This window comes from Nicotiana tomentosiformis, chromosome 8 (genome assembly GCF_000390325.3).
Source record: "Nicotiana tomentosiformis chromosome 8, ASM39032v3, whole genome shotgun sequence".
NCBI lineage: Eukaryota > Viridiplantae > Streptophyta > Magnoliopsida > Solanales > Solanaceae > Nicotiana > Nicotiana tomentosiformis.
The window spans coordinates 60,732,762-60,753,261 of record NC_090819.1 but is presented as its reverse complement, the minus strand read 5'-3'; the positions used below and the strand labels follow the sequence as shown (position 1 = coordinate 60,753,261).

At 38.5% G+C, this 20,500-nt stretch overlaps 1 long non-coding RNA gene across 1 annotated transcript; it reads left to right on the top strand.

The window, feature by feature from the left end:
• The first annotated feature begins 1,410 nt into the window (after positions 1 to 1,410).
• LOC108946045 (uncharacterized) lies at positions 1,411 to 19,729 on the top strand. The gene is made up of 2 exons (XR_011410364.1): positions 1,411 to 2,002; positions 19,122 to 19,729. It is a non-coding gene; the product is annotated as an uncharacterized lncRNA (long non-coding RNA).
• The last annotated feature ends 771 nt before the right edge of the window (positions 19,730 to 20,500 follow it).

Sequence of the window (20,500 nt, the reverse complement as noted above, 5' to 3'; positions counted from 1 at the left end):
ATCAGTTAAGCTCAAACACACGTAAAATGCAGTAATTAGAGTGCAAGACTACGTCTAAAAGATGGGTTTGTAGCCTACCATCAATGTTATCCCATGTTTTTGTTTGTAAAAATACGTCGTAAGTAAATTGATATGGGCTCGGAAATGAGATCATATTTGAAAGTACATAAAGTAAGCTAGTCATGTTACCTTGCAGATTACAAATTCTTTTAGCTTTTAATCCTTCTAAACCTCTTGGTACTTGCAGTTCATGATTTTGAATATTTGTAACCTCCAAGGTAACATGACTAGCTTATGAGTGAGACTAGGGTTCTTAACATGATAAGAAGGTGATTTTATGATATATTTTAGTTTTATTATAGTCGTGTGTTAAGTTTTGAAGTCAAGCGAGTTGTGAAATAAAAGTCGACGAAAGTCGTCACAAGTTACGTTCATAAATTGTACTGAAATTTGGGTCTAATCTTACTGAGTCTACGAGTCTATATTCTAAATCATTAAATCATTTGTCGATACGATATCAGAGTAGAGAGATATTCGTATTTCGCGAGACTGCGCATACAGCTCCCTTTGAGACCCACAAGATCGATTGAGAATTATCTTGCTATATAAAGTTATGGTCTTCGTCTCCAAGCCTTATTTTCTACCCAAATCAGACCTAAAACTCTCCCAATACCTCCTAAATATATCCTTAGTATTTGGAAGCAAAATCAAAGGTAGAGAAGGTGAAACAAGTGGATTCAAGCATTTGGAATCCGAACTAGTCGATAGTTCGCCTCTTTCTCTCTTCGTGGATGATTGAAGAAGGTATAGCAATGAAGTAAGCTCCGGAAATTGGGGGGTTTGTGTGCTATAAGGTATGTTCTTCACCCATTTCCTTGGGTTGATTCGTTTTTAGGCCATAGCAAGCCTAGATGTTCTTCACCCCTCTCACTAGGTTGATAAGTTATGGCATTTGTATTGTGACAATAGTGTTGTTCATTGCTTTTAGACACAGGAGCTGCAGGTTAAGTTAGATTTAGGATTATACGGTGTGAGCACCTAATTTTTGACCATATTTAAATTTTTTACTACTCTTTAGTATATAAATAGTTTGTAAGTTTAATCTTGATATTTTAGTTTTTGTTTCACCTTTTTATAGGTTTTATTTGAGAAAATTGGAAACCAACAAAAAGATTCACATTTTTAGAATATTATTTTTTGTTTATTTGAAAAAGAAAAGAAAAACTCACAAAAAAATATGTTCTCTTTTAAGAGATACTTTAGCTAATATTTCATCATTATTTGTCTTAAAAAGAAAAGAATTTGAAAATGAAGCAAATAAAAAGAACCAATCAGGAATGACCAAGTTGCAAAAATTCTCTCACAATGGCATTGCCAATTCCATTTTTGTGCCTCACGTGCTCTCAGATAGCAGATTTTTCCTTTTAAGTGCATTGAAAAAAGAGAAAGATTCCTCCCAAGAAATTTTCACTCACCTGCTCACATATTCATCACACAATTAAGGGACATTCCTTACGCAACCGGGAGGGGGGGGGGGGGGAGGGGAACGAAAAAAGAAAAGAATGAGTGCTTCTTCTTCCTCATAGCAGCAACAAAAATCCACTGCTTCTTCACAAAACAAATCAGTGAACCCCCACAAATTTTAGCTTGAAACTAGGTTAAAGCAATCCCTAACTTCACCCCAAATTCTGGCTCAAAAACACCCCAACCAGCCCCAAAATGAAGTCATGTAGCAGTTGCAATTTTCAGTCGAGTTGTACACCAAAATCAGCCATGAAATCGCCTTGAAACCAATAATTTTTCCTCCACGAAACCCAGCACATCTTAACCAAAAATGGAATAGATCGGGTGAAGTTTTCTAAAAGTCCGTTCGAGTTAGAAGTTTTCCGGTCAAGGTCTTGTTCACGTTTCCGGTTCTGGCCGTGTGTCAGGTTTAAGTTTCCTCCTCATTTTGTACATTGCTGAAGGTTTTGAATCAAATTTGGAAAGGAAATTCTCAAAGGTGCATTTTAATTACATAATGAATATTTAATCCACTGAATGCTATATGCTTTATTGTTTGATTGTTTCTCTAGTTAATGAATAGCTTCTACTTGTTTAAGCTTTCAAATGCATGTTTGGATGGATTTACATGTTGCTCATGGAATTTCTCTTCAATTGTTAATGTTAATTATTTATTGGCTTTAATGACAGATATTGGGCTGTTTGCTTACTTTAGTAATTTGCGTTGACTGAAAAATCAGAAAATCAATTAATTTAGCATTAACATGCCCTTTGGAAGATTGTTAGATAATAAAATTGAGCCATTAAAGTTAATAACCAATGATGGATTATCTTACTGTTTGCTTGGTTTTCATTAAATTAGTTGTTGAGTTTTTCTTATTGGTTTCTTGTTTAATTAGAAAACTTATTAATTTACATGTTAAAAATATTGGTTTAAGTTTGGTACATAATCTGTTGAGTTGGGTTTAGTTAGACTTAGAGGATGAAGATTTGGCAGATGGGTTTTGAAATTTTAAAAAAAAAACAAAGTGGATTTGAAAATTTTCATTTTTATTTTTGGACTCTATTAAGCTGAACCATATCAGGCCCAATTAATAAGAGCTGTAGGTAACCCAATCTTAGTAAGTACATCCAGCTGGCCCATTTTCTTTTATAGACAAAATGCCAAGCTTTCCAGAAGTAGTTGTGTCTTCCTTTTAGCAAGAAGTTCATCAAGAAGTTGGTGTAAACAATTTGTAAATCATGCTCTTCCAATATTGTATTCCATAATCAATGACCTCACAACAAATCTCAAAGTAGCTTAGGACAATAATTCATGAACATCGTAGTTGCTTCCGGCGCGATTAAATAATAAATCGTCGTGACTATGGGTGCGGTTCCCGTGGCATAGTCACGATACGTAAACCCCAATTCGAGTGCGCATTTCACGCGACTTGACCATAGCTTCAAATAATAATAATAAACATGTTGTAAATAGCAGGTGCATTTTACGTGGCGCGGTTTGTAATGTGTACCAAAATGACAAGTGTACGATATCGTAACTTGTTCAAAAATAACTCCATAAATACTAAAAGCAGTTAAATAAATAATCAAAAGTGGTATAGAAGCGATAACACATAAAAAGTTAATAAACATGTAATAATTCAGATAATTAAGCCAAGTATTAATTGTTAAGTGACCGTGTTATAACCACGGAATCCGGGAGTGCCTCACATCTTCTCCCGAGTTAACAGAATTCTTTACCCGATCTTCCGTGTTCGCATACCATAAATAGAGTCAATTTCCTTGATTTGAGATTTTAAAATAAACCGGTGATTTGTGACACCATAATAAATATTTCAAGTGGCGACTCTAATTAAATAAATAATCTCATATGAACAATGTCACTTTAATTGAAAAAACTCCCTATTCTTCGGACAAAGGAGGTGTGACAGCTCTGACGACTCTACTGGAGATCGAACCCAGAATCTCTGGTTCATGGTTCAGAATTCGAGCTTAGAATAACTGTTATGCTTGGCTTTCTTGTGATTGTCTGATATTACGTGTTTGAGCCTAATGTGCAAATGCCGCTCTTTACCGCTTTGATATTGTCGTGAACTGTATATAAAACTGTTACGACACCCTTCTTCTCTCTAAGTCTTCTAAATCTTCTGGGAAGCGTGCGCTTCGCGTGGCTTCTTTTATGTTAGAGTCATATCCCTAATTTTAGAATGAGGATCAGACAAGTTGCTAAGCCGGTGAAGCTTCTGTATTCTCGGTACGCTGACCCCCTTCCCCCGGCTCGAGTTGTCCGCTCGGGTAAGCCTTGTCTAGAACTCTATACAGTAAGGTTTAAACTTAGAAGAACAAAGCCTCATGTGAGATCCCTATTAGGTACGCTTGTTTGCATAACGTGCATTTGACTTTGGGGACGCAACACGGGGGTTGTATCCGTCTAGGACAGTGTACCCCAATATAAAAAGACCATCCTGATACTTCTTACGTGCTACTTGTTGCATTTGTTTGTTCTGCTTTACATGTTGACTGGTTCTAGAATAGGGAAAGAAAATCAAGAAACACATGAGAGAAAAAATTAACCCGGTTCCTAAATTTCCCGGTATTTGAAAAAAAAGAGGAAAATAAGATCCTGAAACTCTGCCGAATTTTTAGAAGGTTGTCACAAATGAGTCCAAATTTTCAAAAATGACATTTTTCCCCGGTCTTGAAAAACTGACCGAACTACGCGGGTCTGATTCTCACCGGATATAAGATACGTAGGCAAAGCTCATCGGTTCCGGCTCACAATTTTAAAAAACAAAAAATTCAAAAATATTTTCCTTTAGTTCTTTATTTAGAAAAGTCTTTATTTGAGACACCAATTTTTAAAAAATATCCAAAAATAATTTTTTTTAATTTCTTCTCAAAATCCAAAAATATTTCCATTCTTTTTCAGAAGTTTATGTTTCGAAAATTGAAAAGAAAATTATTCAAAAATATTTTCTTTTTTTAAAAGTCTTTCTTTCATAAATTCAAAATCAAAAATCAAAAATTCAAAAATATTTTCTTTCTTCTTCAGAAGTTTTTCTTTCGAAATTCCGAAAAAAAAAACAAATCGAAATTCAAATATATTTTCTTTCTTCTCTATAAGTCTTTCTTTTCAAAAATTATCAACAAAAAAAACAAACAAATCAAATTCCAAAAATATTTTCTTTCTTCTTTATAAGTCTTTCTTTTGGAAATTAAAAAAAAATTCAAAATTCAAAAAAAAGAGTTAGTTTATTTACTTTATTCCTGATCTTCCCGAACTACGCAAAGATCTAATTTATGTTCCCACATGATATGTAGGCAACCCACATCAGGTTCGATCGATTCATCTAAAATGAAAAAAAGAAAGATAAGAAAAGAGAGTGTTTATTCTAACATGCTTGTTGTTTTGGAATAAAAGCTAGTTAAAGGTGGTCGGTTTGCTGGTTTGCAATGGCGAGTCCAGGATCTCTCAGAAATAAAAGCATTTTCACGACCGAAGGAACAAGAACCACTATTGTTGATCTAATTAAGGTCACGAAAAGGCAAGTAGACAAGTTGGTGATAAAAATAGAGGCAAATGTGAGGTTGACTTTACCAGATTTGAGTAATAGGACATGGCTTGCTCAGGATGATTTGATGATAGGGAGACATAAGAATTCTTCCAAGTCTTTTAGTAAACGAGTTGCTTTGAAATTTCCCATGTCGTCAGTCCTGAAATCCGATAGTCGATATTGGGAACGGTTTGATCAAAAATCAAAATTTGAGTGTTGAATCAAAAGCAATAAAAAGTACTGAATGACGTAGTAGTGTTGATGTGCATATTTGTGGCTAAGATGTTTCTTAGCAACTGGAAAGTCACTCCTTTTTTAGACAGGGAGGAGTCTTGGTAGCTTGTTTTGTCATCTTTTCTATTATCTGGGTTATCCAGGGTTGTAACCCAGATTTTAGTTTGTTTGTCTTATTGTCAAATGTCACGACTCAAAATCCATTAAAGGTCGTGATGGCGCCGGACACTGCTGTCAGGCAAGACAAAAGTAAATACTTAATTTGTTTCTCATTTTAATATTTTTGAAATCATATTTTCTTCAATTAAATGGTAAAAGATGAAATTTACAAAATAAGTAAAAATATTTTTAACAATTCAAATACAGTGCAATCCATAATCGTCCAAAACCCGGTGTCACAAGTGCTTGAGCATCAACTAGAAATATAAAATAAAATACAATATCTGTCCGGAATACAAATTGGACAGAAAAATATAAGTACTCTGAAGGAGACTCTGCTGGCTGCGGACTCGTAACGTGGAATGCAGCTTACCTAAGTCCCCATAATAACCGCATCTTTGTGCCCACAGGGCCACTAGCCATATATGCACCTGCACAAAAATGTGCAGTAAGTGTAGCATGAGTATGCAAATCAACGCATACCAAGTAAGTAACCCGCCTAACCTCGAAGAAATAGTGACGAGGGGTCGACTCCGACACTTACCTAGGGCCAACAATATGATAAGATGAAATTCTAATTAAGCAAGATATATATAATAATAAAACTCAGAACAAGAGATAACTGAACAAGTCTTCAGAAATATTTAAGAGCTTGAATCACTTCCTTCCTTTAAAGCATATAATCACACAAACAATGAATTTATTCGGATTATGAAAGGAACTTCCAGTTCTATTATCACACATGAATACCACCGAGGACGTTCGGCCCGATCCAACATAAATGTAAACTCTGCACTGCCGATGGTCGAACGACGTGAACCATAGATGCATCTATTACCCCACTGGCGAATCATACATGCGAGGCGGTCAAATATATATTTATCAATAAAACATAACCCTTTCTTGATTCTTTTCAAAATAAAGACAATTCGACTTGAAGCTTTTAAATCCTTAAAAATCCTCAACTCAGTTCCATTTGATACAGTTAACAAGTATAATCAAATAACGGTGTCCACAAGCATGGTGTAAACCTAAAACTACCAGGACATAAATGGGAATAGTAGCTACGTACAGACTCTCGTCACTTCGTGCGTACGTAGCCCAGACAAACAACAACACATATTAATTAAGTTCACCTATGGGGTAATTTGCCTCTTACAAGGTTAGAAAGGAGACTTACCTCGCTCCGAAGTTCTATCACCGGCTCCCAAGCCCTTCCAATAACTCAAACCAATGCCCAACGCTCCAAAACTAGTCAATAAACGTGCAAATCCATAAATACACACTCTAATACTTATTTTAATCTAATTTATAACAATTCTTAACTCCCCTTGAAAAGTCGATAAAATCACCCTCGGGCCCAAGTGCCTGGATTCCGAAAATTTTTGAAGATAAACCTTACCCATATCACCACAAACTCAAATATATAATTTATTCTAAATTCCATGTCCAATTTCGTGGTCAAAATCCAAAATAAAATTTCTAGGTTTTCTACCAAAAACTCCACAATTTCTACCAATCTTCTTGCTTAAATCCTCATAGAATCCATGTATTTAACTTATAATAAGTGGGAATCATTTACCTTGCGATGCTTGATGAAAATCTCCCCTTGAAGCTCTCCAAAATCGCCCCAACCAGATGAAATATGAGAGAAAATGGCCAAATCTCGTCTCTAAAATGACACTGCCCAGCCCGACTTCTCGCTTCTGCGGTCCAACAGCTGCTCCTGCGGCTCCGCACCTACGAAAATTCCATCGCAGGTGCGGTTCAAGCTCGGCCCAACAGCCCCCGCATCTGCGCCCCTTACACGTTTATGCGCCTTCGCTTCTGTGACTCCACGTGCACAGGTGCGGTCCCGCTTCTGCGGAACTCGACAACATCTGCGGTCCCAGCCTACCCCAGCAAGAACTGCTTTTGCGACAATCTTGGCCGCTTCTGCGGCTTCGCACCTGCGGCCAAAACCTCACAGGTGCGGTTACACCAGAAGACATATGCTTTAGTTTTTCTTACAAGTCCAAGCTCGATCCGTTAACCATCCGGAATCCACCCGAGGTCCTCGGGACCTCACCCAAATATACCTACACGTCCAAAAATGCATTACGAACTTAGTCTAGGCCTCAAATTGCGCCAAACAACATCGAAACAATGAATCACCCTCCAATTCAAACTTAATAAAGTTTAAAATTCCAAACTTCTCCAATCGATGCCGAAACCTATCAAATCATGTCAAATTGACCTCAAATTTCGCACACAAGTCATAATGGACATTACAAATCTATTCCAACTTCCCGAATCGGAATTCGACCCCGATATCAAAAAGTCCACTCCCGGTTAAACTTCTCAAAATTAACCAAATTTCCCACTTTTGCCAAATGATCCCGAAATGACCTACGGGCCTCCAAATCTACACCCGGAGGCGCTCCCAATACCAGAATCGCCATTCGGAGCTATTCCCTACTCAGAATCCCAAACGGACATCGAGAGCATTGAAATGTACTTCAACTCAAATTTAGGGAATTCTTCCAAAATGCCAACTTCCATAATAAGCGCCGAAACGCTCTCGGGTCATCCAAAACCCGCTCCGGGCATACGCCCAAGTCCAAAATCATCATACAAACCTGTTGGAACTTTCAAATCCTGGTTCCGAGGTCGTTTACTCAAAAATCACACTTTAGTCAATTCCTCCAACTTAAGGCTTCCGAAAATAGAATTTTCTTTCCAAATCAACTCTGAACTTCCCGAAATTAAATTCCGACCACGCGTACAAGTCATAATACCTGAAGTGAAGCTGCTCATAGCCCCAAACCGCCGAACGATGCGCTGGAGCTCAAAACGACCTATCGGGTCGTTACATTCTCGCCCACTTAAACATACGTTTGTCCGCGAACGTGCTAAGAACTGCTCTAGAGTTTTCTGAAATCATTGTTTAAAAGCTCGTGCACCAATCCGTACTACCACCACTCAGTTGAGTAATTTGCTCGAGCAAATCCAAAGATTCCCCTTTTTGTTTTTTTAAATTAGCCTTAGAGCCAAATTCCAAAATTCGAAATTTTCTGCCAGGCCTGCTCCCATCATCCGAACACCGTATCACTCACTACACGATGTACCAATACGTGATTGTATACTCTCATTGAATTCACACCATGCACCGTATCATTTACATGACCATAATAATATCCTCTGACAACAATAGCTGAAATACCACGCATCTGATGCTTACAACACACCTCATGACTCATATAAGTCATGTTCCAATTCTTGAAATGCCACAACAGAGAAGATGTGTAGAACTCATAGCCACCTGCCGAATTACAATTTATGGAGTATATCCTCCCGACAAGAACCGTTACCTCATTCTGGACTGAATAACAATATTTACTCTTTAATATGCCTTATATAAATCTGATCGCATTGAACCCAGGTCCAAAAATCTCGTCTCACCCAGTACAAGTCGTTCTGGCAATAAGCCACCAAAACACTACCAAAGATCTCATATGATGCCACCATGTGCCAACAATCCATAAACTCGAATGTGGTACATAAGGAAAAACGAACTCTGGAAAGAGTTATTCAACTCACGTAGCTAATTAAACAACTGAAAGGATGTAATGAACCTTCCTCAGGAAATGAGAAGCAAAACACGCAATAATAGATTTGGGAAACTGTACTCAATAACACATTGTTGCGGCGTGCAACACGATCCACATATGATACCATTGCATCATGAAACCCGATCCAACCATGATACACGTGGCGGCGTGCCACCCGATCCAATCAACATATCCGTGGCGGCGTGCCACCCGATCCAACCATATACCCGTGGTGGCGTGTCACCCGATCCACACATAATAATCTAAAGAAGACACACATCGAGCCATAACGCTCATACACACGAAATGCCCGGATATCAACCATAAGCACGCCAAGTGCATAATGCAAATTCTGGGGAGACGGGTAGCATCACGTGCTACAAAACTCAAGCACCACTAAGGTGCGATATATGACTTGTATCTCGAGAGCCATCCTGCTCACATAATAACACAAACCATACGGGATCTCAATACGAGTGCGAATAATCAAACCACCTCACAACCCACTTGGTATAATATAGATTACACAGGATAGCTGACGACAGGAATAACGTCCAAGGCCCGAAGACCTTTCCAAAAACAATGCTATGCTGAGATGATCACATCCGGCCTGATATAGAGCTCACATTCACATTTAAATCCATCCAAGGACCTCAAACTGATTCTGATCATACCATGCTTGACTAAGTAGCCTCTCAAGGGCCCACAATGACCTATTCACGATACATAAGAACAACCGTCAAATCCTGAACAAATTTCCACATTCCACAACCAAATGAACCGAGCGACCTCCAGGCATAAATTATTACATTAGCGATAGTACCACAATCCCCATACTTGTTTTCGAATCTTTAATCAATCAGGTTACTACATGACACACTTATACAATTTTCCCATGGGATACGCTCCCACGACCTTCCGCACCAGGTCACAAGCTTGCATATCCATACCACCGGCCACACTAATACTGTAAAGCAAATCAAGAAGCCGCAAATCAGTATACAAAGCCCCTTACATAGGACACCGATCTCAGGTGACACTAAAGGCAGTGCCAGCTCACTCTAGACATCTGAATTCTTCCCTGCTCATCCGAGCTCGTGACATTCTTGTTGACATCAACTGCAACCTTGATCCTCAACTTCCAATTCCCATGCCGCTCACTGCACCTAACATACCGATACGCAAGAGTACCATAATTTCATCATAACTCCCGAACCACCAATAGGGTACACACTTCATCATATAGAAACTTTTCACTTAACTCATTTCAGAAGAACCATCGCCCCACGTGACTGAATTCCCATAACCGCAGAAAATACAAACCTCGAGTGGTGGTTTAAACCACCATAATTCTTCTGGGCTCCATCTACCCATAACAGGCCCTAATACTCGCATGCCTCCAAATAAGATCAATTGCGGCGGCCGTCAAACCTCGCACGTACTGCCACAAATCACAGGTATACTTAACACGCTGAAGGAACTGATCACTACCATCATCATGCCAATTCAACCATTGCTAACCGAATCCGACTTCTTCTAATTTACTCTGGATCTTCCTTAGAAATAACAACAGCCCTTTTATCAATATAACGAACTCAATCCACACTCATCCTGAGTCACCCCATTTCACGAGACCATATTGTCTCCAAAATCCACAATCCATCTCATGCCCTCCTTGTGCGCATATTCGTGTCTTCAACTGGTATACCCATTGTGAAAATCCCTCTATGAATCCAAAGTTATTTTCTCCCATTCCTCCAATGTCACACCGCAGACCGAAGATAACGTAGAACACTCCAAGCTATTTTTCATAATCCGCTGCAAAAGCTCAATACTTAACCATACTATTGGCTCGAAATCCTTAAGCACCACACTTTGAACCCACTAGAACCATTGTTGAGAGTCATCCACTCTGACTTGTTCCCAATTATGATCAAACTCCAAGGCCCTGCTGGCACATGAACACCCTATCAAAGAAACACCTGGTTGAATCGCGTTCCTTGTAACTCACCTCTACACAAAGCATAAACTCTAAGTCTTCCCAAAACCTGAACATAAATCGATAAAGGCCAATTATAGCACACATTCCTCAAATCCTTTGCTCAATTCACCACTGACGTTCTCTTTCCTTAGCCGTAATAGCCCACCAACATACCGATAACCAGAAGCCTCTCAAATAGACAACCATGCAATCCAATCATAGGTTGTAGGGCTCTCCCACTTAGCTTGAAGACACCATTACATAACCCTGGAACCTACCAAGATTCCTTATCTCCTATTGACATGATCTCGCGCAATCGACCCGCCAAGTTCCTCGAAATCTTCATGTTAACCATTTCATGAACATTCTGAATCACTAGCCACATTCACATGTTCGACCTCTCACCAAGTAGCCAGTGAAATTCTTCATAGAAGATTCATCAATACCACGTAACCGTTAACCTGCTCACCAGAGATAAACCACCTATGAAAATTTCGTGCCGACACCTTCCAACAACGCTGCACCGAGTATAATTACCACGAAACCAATAAACCATCCCGAGTCCGTGCTCATTCATCAGCTATATAAGTCCGTTCACCCCTCATGGACATCAACTAAAGGTGCGACAATACATTCCAATCCAAAGCCATGTTGTATCCTGCTTCCTATTAAGCAACTCCCTTATGTCACACCCAATCTTCCTCAATATAGCAGCCAATATTCCAAATTAGCTCGTAGACCTAGTCACTGTCCACCATGAATCCCAAATCAATCTAACTTCCCCCAAGGCGTATAGTCATCCCACCAATGAACCCATATGCAGCTCTGCCACTCTCCTACTTTGGTCAAACCATCTCCTTTAAGCAACTACCCGACTTCTGTTTCTCACACTTGACATTCTAGAATTTAACCACCATAAGACACCCCACACATGTCCTTCCTTATCCTTCGCTGTCCAGTTGTTGCCTTAACTCAATATCTATCTCTGTAGCACTTGAACCATTAAATTGCTACCAACTTTAAACCCCTCCGAAGATCATCTTCCTCGAGCCGTCAACATTAGAATTACCCATTTAAATTCCGGAATTACTGCACTCCGTTGTCTCTGACAACCGCTTCTCTGGCACCATCTCACACTACACTGCCCCCGAAGGCGAATTGATGAAGATTATGACACCGGCGAACTTTAACGCGTTCAATAGGGACGATGACACCACATCACAGATGAAAATTCCACCACGCTCGAAAATACCAAGTCCCGTTACTCTATCAACCCAAACCTGAACATTTATAGTCTTATTGCCTTTGAACATTTATAATCCAAACCTGGATCTATGAATCATGCACTAGGTAAACCTCCTTTCCAAGTCATTCACTAATTCAACGAATAGACAAGAATCATACCATTACACAAACATGGTGCGATAGCAATGCACGAATCGTCATAACTGCAAAATTTCAAAACCTTAGGTAATGCTGATACTGAGCTGCAACGACGGAACGACCTTCCGCGAGGCGATGACAATAGCCCAATAAAATATGCACAGAGAAACATCCTGCACCACATTTGTAGTACCATAAAAATTCCTCGATTTCCAATTTATAACAAGTGCTTCGCATCGCATAAGACTGAATAGGAAGGGAATGAAGGAATAAGCCTCAAAGGATTCGAATCGCACGATGAGGAATCAAGAAGGGAAGTTCTCTTAACAGTATTGTAGCCTCTCGAAGATAAATACAGACGTCTCCGTACCGATCCGCAAGACTCTACTAGACTCGTCCATGACTCGTGAGACCTAAGTGAACCTAGTGCTCTGATACGATGTTGTCACGACCCAAAATCCATTAAAGGTCATGATGGCTCCAGACACCGCTGTTAGGCAAGCCAAAAGTAAATACTTAATTTGGTTCTCATTTTAAAATTTTTGAAATCATATTTCCTTCAATTAAATGGTAAAAGATGAAATTTACAAAATAAATAAAAATATTTTTAACAATTCCAATACAGTGCAACCCATAATCGCCCAAAACCCGGTGTCACAAGTGCATGAGCATCAACTAGGAATATAAAATAAAATACAACATCTATTCAGAATACAAATCGGACAGGAAAATATAAATACTCTGAAGGAGAATCTGCTGGTTGCGGACTCGTAACGTGTAATGTAGCTCACCTAAGTCTCCGCAATAACCGCGCCTCTGCGCCCACAAGACCACTAAACATATATGCACCTGCACAAAAACGTGCAGCAAGTGTAGCATGAGTACGTAAATCAACGTGTACCGAGTAACTATCCCGCCTAACCTCGAAGAAGTAGTGACGAGGGGTCGGCTTCGACACTTACCTAGGGCCAACAATATGATAATATAAAATTCTTAATAAGCAAGATATGTATAACAATAAAACTCAGAAGAAGAGATAACTGAACAAGTCTTCAGAAATATTTAAGAGCTTGAATCACTTCCTTCCTTTAAAACATATGATCACACAAACAATGAATTTATTCCGATTATGAAATGAACTTCCAGTTCTATTATCACATATAAATACCACCGAGGATGTTCGGCCTGATCCAACATAAATGTAAATTGTGCACTATCGAACCTCGAACGGCGCAAACCATAGATGCATCTATTAACCCGCTCGCAATTCATACATGCGACGCAGTCAAATATAAATTTATCAATAAATCATAACCCTTTCTCGATTCTTTTCAAAATAAAGATAATTCGACTTGAAGCTTTTAAATCCTTAAAAATCCTCAACTGAGTTCCATTTGATAAAGTTAACAAATATAATCAAATAAGGGTGTCCACAAGCATGGTATAAACCTAAAACTATCCGGACATATACGAGAATAGTAGCTACGTACAGACTCTCATCACTTCGTGCATACGTTGTCCCCACAAATAACATCACATATTAATTAACTTCACATATGGGGTAATTTCCCTCTTACAAGGTTAGAAAGGAGACTTACCTCGCTTCGAAGTTCCATCACCGGCTCCCAAGCCCTTCCAACAACTCAAACCGATACCCAACGCTCCAAAACTAGTCAATAAACGTGCAAATTCATAAATACACACTCTAAACTTATTATAATCCAATTTATAACAATTCTTAACTCCGCTTGAAAAGTCGATAAAATCACCCTCGGGCCCATGTGCCCGGATTCCAAAAGTTTTCAAAGATAGACCTCACCCATATCACCACAAACTCAAATATATAATTTATTCCAAATTTCATGTCCAATTTCGTGGTCAAAATCCAAAAATACAATTTCTAGGTTTTCTACCAAAAACTCCAGAATTTCTACCAATTTTCATGCTTAAATCCTCATAGAATCCATGTATTTAACTTATATTAAGTGGGAATCACTTACCTTGCGATGCTTGATGAAAATATCCCCTTGAAGCTCTCCAACATCGCCCGAACCAGATGAAAAATGAGAGAGAATGGCAAAATCTCGTCTTTAAAATGACACTGCCCAGCCCAATTTCTTGCTTCTGCGGTCCAACAGCCGCTCCTGCGGCTCCGCACCTGCGGAAATTCCATCCCAGGTGCGGTTCAAGCTCGACCCAATAGCCGTCGCATCTGCGCCCCTTACACGCTCCTGCGCCTTCGCTTCTGTGACTCCACGTGCGCAGGTGCGGTCCCGCTTCTGCGAATCTCGATCGCATCTGCGGTCTCAACCTACCTCAGCCAGAACCGCTTCTGCGACACTCTTGGCCGCTTCTGCGGCTGCGCACCTGCGGCCAAAACCTCGAAGGTGCGGTTACACCAGAAGACATATGCTTCAGTTTTCCAAACTCGATCTGTTAGCCATCCAGAATCCACCCGAGGTCCTCGGGACTTTACCTAAATATACCAACACATCCCAAAACGCATAAAGAACTTAGTCAAGGCCTCAAATCGCGCCAAACAACATTCAAACTATGAATCACCCTCCAATTCAAACTTAATGAACTTTGAAATTCCAAACTTCTCCAATCGATGCCGAAAACCTATCAAATCACGTCCGATTGACCTCAAATTTGCACAAAAGTCATAATTGACATTACGGACCTACTCCAACTTCCTAAATCGGAATCCGACCCCGATATCAAAAAGTCCAATCCCGGTCAAACTTTTCAAAATTAATCAAATTTCCACATCCGGACGTGCTCCCAATATCAGGATCACCATTCGGAGCTATTCCCTACTCAGAATCCCAAACGGACATCGATAGCTTTGAAATGTACTACAACTCAAATTTAGGGAATTCTTCCAAAATGCCAACTTCCATAATAGGCGCTGAAACGCTCTCGGGTCATCCAAAACCTGCATCGGGCATACGCCCAAGTCCAAAATTATCATACAAACATGTTGAAACCTTCAAATCCCGATTCTGAGGTCGTTTACTCAAAAAATACACTCTAGTCAATTCCTCCAACTTAAGGCTTCCGAAATTAGAATTTTCTTTCCAAATCAACTTCGAACTTCCCGAAATTAAAATCCAACCACGCGTACAAGTCATAATACCTGAAGTGAAGCTGCTCATGTCCCCAAACCACCGAACGATGCACTGGAGCTCAAAGCGATTGGTTGGGTCGTTACATCAAATCCTTCCATCTTTTATTTAATGAAATACAATTTGTCCCTTTGTGTTATTCTATCCCTTTGTCTCATTCTATGCTTAATTCTTTCACCGCTAGTTTTTGTGACATGACATGCATGCGGAATTTTTGACCGGCTTTTATAAAATTGATCTAGTCTTGAATTGGATAACTGAGAACAAGACACTTTTGGGGATGAATAAAGAGTTGAAACACTTTGAAATTAAGCTCGAGAAAAATTCACGTAGAACTAGAATAGTCATACTTGTGGAGGTTAATGATCTTTACCTTCAAATCATTATGAAGGTCGGGTTTGAGAAAGAATCAATTGAAGTTTGGTGGAAAGTGTCTTTCGACCACGACACACCAAGAAGACAGACATGTTCATCAATGCTATGATCGCAAAAGGATACTTTGTTTGGCGTTCTCGAGGCTGGGAGGCCCTTTTTCTGCTATCCAAATACTTTACAAAGTATTTGTTACCCCTTTTAAGCTCATGTTATTTTCTTTGACTCCATATTTTGGAATCAAGTTTCGAGTTAAAAGTCCAAAAATATAGAATTAAAAAAATGAATAGAAAAGTCCATGCCCCAAGAGTACAAACTAGGGAAACTCTTAGAAAGCTCAAGTTAAAAAAAAGAATAATCAAAGGTCCATGCCTTCAAAAAATAAAAGTTGGCCAACATGTTTTGAAAACAAAAGAAAAAAAAAGAAATGAAGAAAAAAAAGAAACAGAAAGAAAGATGAAAAAAATAGTTATGTTAGATGTTTGAACTACGTTTGACCTGATTCCTTTAAAAAATGATACGTAGGCTTACACGGTTCGGTCCAACCAAATAAGAGTAAAAAAAAATTAAAAAAACATTCCAGTATCTAAAACTGGGGCATGAGTTTGTTTTAGTTTTTTGAAAGAGTTGATTCCAAGAGTTGTAAAGTGTATGACCCCATCATTGAGTCTTTTGAACTTTCATGTCGTCCTTTCTTTTTAACCATATACAAAAGCCTTCCAAATAAGACCTCCTGATCAGTTTTGAGAATGCCAAGGGAAATCCGCAATGTGCAATGGTTTTCATATGAGGGACATGGTCATGGGTTCTCACTCAAGGAATCAAAAAAAAATGAGAGAGTCTTACTAGTGAAAACCCTCACGGGCACTGTAAGGCGACAGTAAGTAGAGATAAATAAATGAGAGAGATTTGTTGGGAAAAATCCTTCGGGGCACCACTAGTCGAAAGTGAGTCGTAAAGCTGATGCAAAGGATTCGCACGAACAAGTCCGATTTCAAAGGTCATAAGAATGGTAAAAGGGAAGATTTGATCAGTTTGATAGATCAGGCCATTAAGTCCAAAATACATGTCATGATCATTAAGGCTAATTATTGAAAAAAAACTCTTCTTTCTGTTCTTCCCGACAGGGGCATTTCTTGTTAATATTGTTTCTTTGCATCATTATGTCCTTCACTCTGAGTCAGTCCTTGTCAAAACAAGCAAGAAAAAATTTCAAAATCTGCTACCAGCTTTTCAGTTGCACAAAGTAAATTTGGCCAGTACACTCAGTTGTTACAATCAACATGCCTTGTGGATTCATGAAAATGCTTCCCCCCCAAAAGACTCTTGTCAACCTACTTAGCTAAAGCAAGTAAAGGTAATCTCAAAGTTAATCAGGGACTATCTGTAGTATTGAACAAGGACTATGAAGTGTGCACATCATGCAAAAGGCACTTACCAGTTTCGATTCTCTCCGATAGACAAATTGCTTCAAAAGCAAAAGTCATTCAAGATATCAGAAAAGGTTATCTAAGAAAAGAAATCTCTTTTTTGAGACAAGGCTGATTGAGCCACAAAACACCAATGGCGTTGCGAGAGAAACAATCAGGTTTGATACAGAAAGTAAAGGTCCCTTAAAAGCAATAACAGAGTCTTCCAGCAGTGCAACCAACTACCAATGCAGTCGGTCTTCCAAAGGTTGGATGATCACAAAGCCAAGCTGCCCAAGACTCAAGGCCACAAACTGACCACCACTTTCAAAACTAAAAAAAGTTTTTTTGTTTGAAACAGGAACAAAGCAGTGCAAGGAAAGTGGTTCAAAAAAAAAAGAGAAAAAAAAATAGAAAAAGAAGAGAAGAGAAGAGCCAACAAAGGGAAGTTTCTAAAATCTTTGCCTTTATTTGTCTTGCTAGTATGCATAAAAAAGAAAATAAGCATTGGGGCAATTTGTTTAGAAGAATTATTTTCTCAAAAAAAAGAAAAAAAAATGAAAATGACTTTTCTAAAAAAAAACAAAAAAAAAAAAACCAAAACCCAGAAATCCTTCTTGGTTCGTTTTAGCTTATGGTACACAATTCCCTAGTCTTGTTTTCCAACATAGGGTCTCCACTCCCTAGTTGATTTTATTTTAGACATGGGGTCTCCACTCTCTAGTTGATTTTTATTTTAGACATAGGATCTCCACTCCCTAGTCTTCTTTTCCAACATAGGGTCTCCACTCCCTAGTCTTCTTTTCCAACATAGGGTGTCCACTCCCTAGTTGATTTTATTTTAAACATAGGGTCTCCACTCCCTAGTCTCCTTTTCAACCTAGTCTTATTTTCCAACATAGGGTCTCCACTCCCTAGTTAATTTTATTTTAGACATAAGGTCTCCACTCCCTAGTCTCCTTTCCACATAGGGTATCCACTCCCTAGTTGATTTGATCTTAAAGGCAGAGTACACCACTCCCTGATATCTTTGCCAATATAGGGTATACCATTCCCTGGCCATATTTTCCCAATATAAGGTACACCAATCCTTAATGGGACATCTTTTTTACAATAAAAGAACTCCATCCAAAAGAAACAAAAACAAATCATGATCTTTTTGAGGTACATCATTCCCGACCCTTCATTCCTTTCAATAAAGAAGTAGTTTAGAGTTTTGTTACAATAACTCACGAAATTTTCCTAACAAAAATTTTGGGAAGAAACATTTTGTTCGTTTATTTGTTTTGGTGTCTGAGTAGGTTTTACCCCGAGGTACAGGGTTCGAGATGACCAAAAGAAAAAGTCTCAATCCATAAAGAAAATAAAGAAAAAGAAGTAAATCCAAAATGTAAAAGCGGATAAAAGGATGTAAACTGCTTAAGACATGACTGAAGTCACGAGCATTGCAATTCCTGTTCTGATCAGAAGAAGCCGTAAAAGAATGAACTAACACCTGCAACTAGCAAGCATCAAGGTTCAAATCAAAAGTCTGCATGATTCTCCATTCAAGACTCAAGATCAAGCTTTAGAAGACTTAAAGATAGAAATCTTGAGATATTTTTTTGACAATAAAGGAACACCATCTAAAAAAACAAAAAAAGTAAAAAATCATCATGATCTTTTCGGGGTACACCATTCCCGACCCTTCATTGCTTTCAATAAAGAAGTAGTTTAGAGTTTTGTTACAATAACTCACGAAATTTTCCTAGTGAAAATTGGGGCAGAAAAATTTTGTTTGTTTGTTTGTTTTGGTGTTTGAGCAGGTTTTACCCCAAGGTACACGGCTCGAGATGACCAAAAGAAAAAGACTTAATCCATAAAAAAAAAAAAGTGAATCCAAAATGCAAAAGCGGATGAAAGGATGTAAACTGCTTAAGACATGGCTGAAGTCACGAGCATTGCAATTCCTGTTTTGATCAGAAGAAGCCGTAGAAGAATGAACTAACACCTACAACTAGCAAGCATCAAGGTTCAAATCAAAAGTCTGCATGATTCTCCATTCAAGACTCAAGATCAAGCTTTAGAAGACTTATAGATAGGAATCTTGTAACTCATAGTTGATAGGCTTGTTTAGTTTCTTTTGATTTTGATTTTGATGTAATAACAGGACCACAGACCGGAGCCTTGACGGAGTCTCACTCGACTCTCGAACTCATCATTCCATCACTCTTCTTGAACTACACGCGATCTGATTCCCTTATAACCCGGGATATGCAGGTTGTCTACAACCAGGACTCGATTGCGCTCTTTTGTCTTATTTCTTTCCCTTTTAAATAATGGTTTGGTCAAACATTAGTCACACAGCTCACCTTGTGTTTGCCTGAAAACTCTTCATGTTTCCAAGCAAAGAGGGGCATGTTGTGAGCACTTATATTTTGACCATATTTAGTATTTAAATAGTTTTTAAGTTTAATCTTGATGTTTTATCTTTTATTTCACCTTTTTATAGGTTTTGCTTGAGAAAATTTGAAACCAACAAAAAGATTCACATTTTTAGAATATTAATTTTTTTGTTCATTTGAAAAAGAAAAGAAAAACTCACAAAAAAATATGTTCTCTTTTTAGCTAATATTTCATCATTGTATTTTTCTTTATTTGTCTTAAAAAGAAAATAATTTGAAAATGAAACAAATAAAAAGAACCAATCAAAAATGGCCAAGTTGCAAAAGATTCCCTCACAATGGTATTGCTAATTCTATTTTTGTGCCTCACGTGCACTCATATAACAGTTTTTTCCTTTTGAGTGCATTGGAAAGAGAGAAAAATTCCTCCCAACAAATTTTCACTCACCTACTCACATTTTTGGTACTATATTCACACCCTCACTCAGCTATATATCTACGCACAATTAAAACACATTCCTTGCACGACGCGGGGGGGGGGGGGGGGGGTGGGGGGTGGCGAAAAAAGGAAAAAATGAGTGCTTATTCTTCCTCACAGCAGAAGCAAAAATTCACAGCTTCTTCACAAAAAAATAAACAGTGAAATCCCCCACAAATTTTAGCTTGAAACTAGCTTAAAACAATCTCTAAATTCACCTTAAATTCCAGCTCAAAAACGACCCCAACCAGCCCCAAAACGAAGCCATGTAGTAGCTGCGATTTTCAGTCAAGTTGAACACAAAAAACTCCACCTTTTTCAC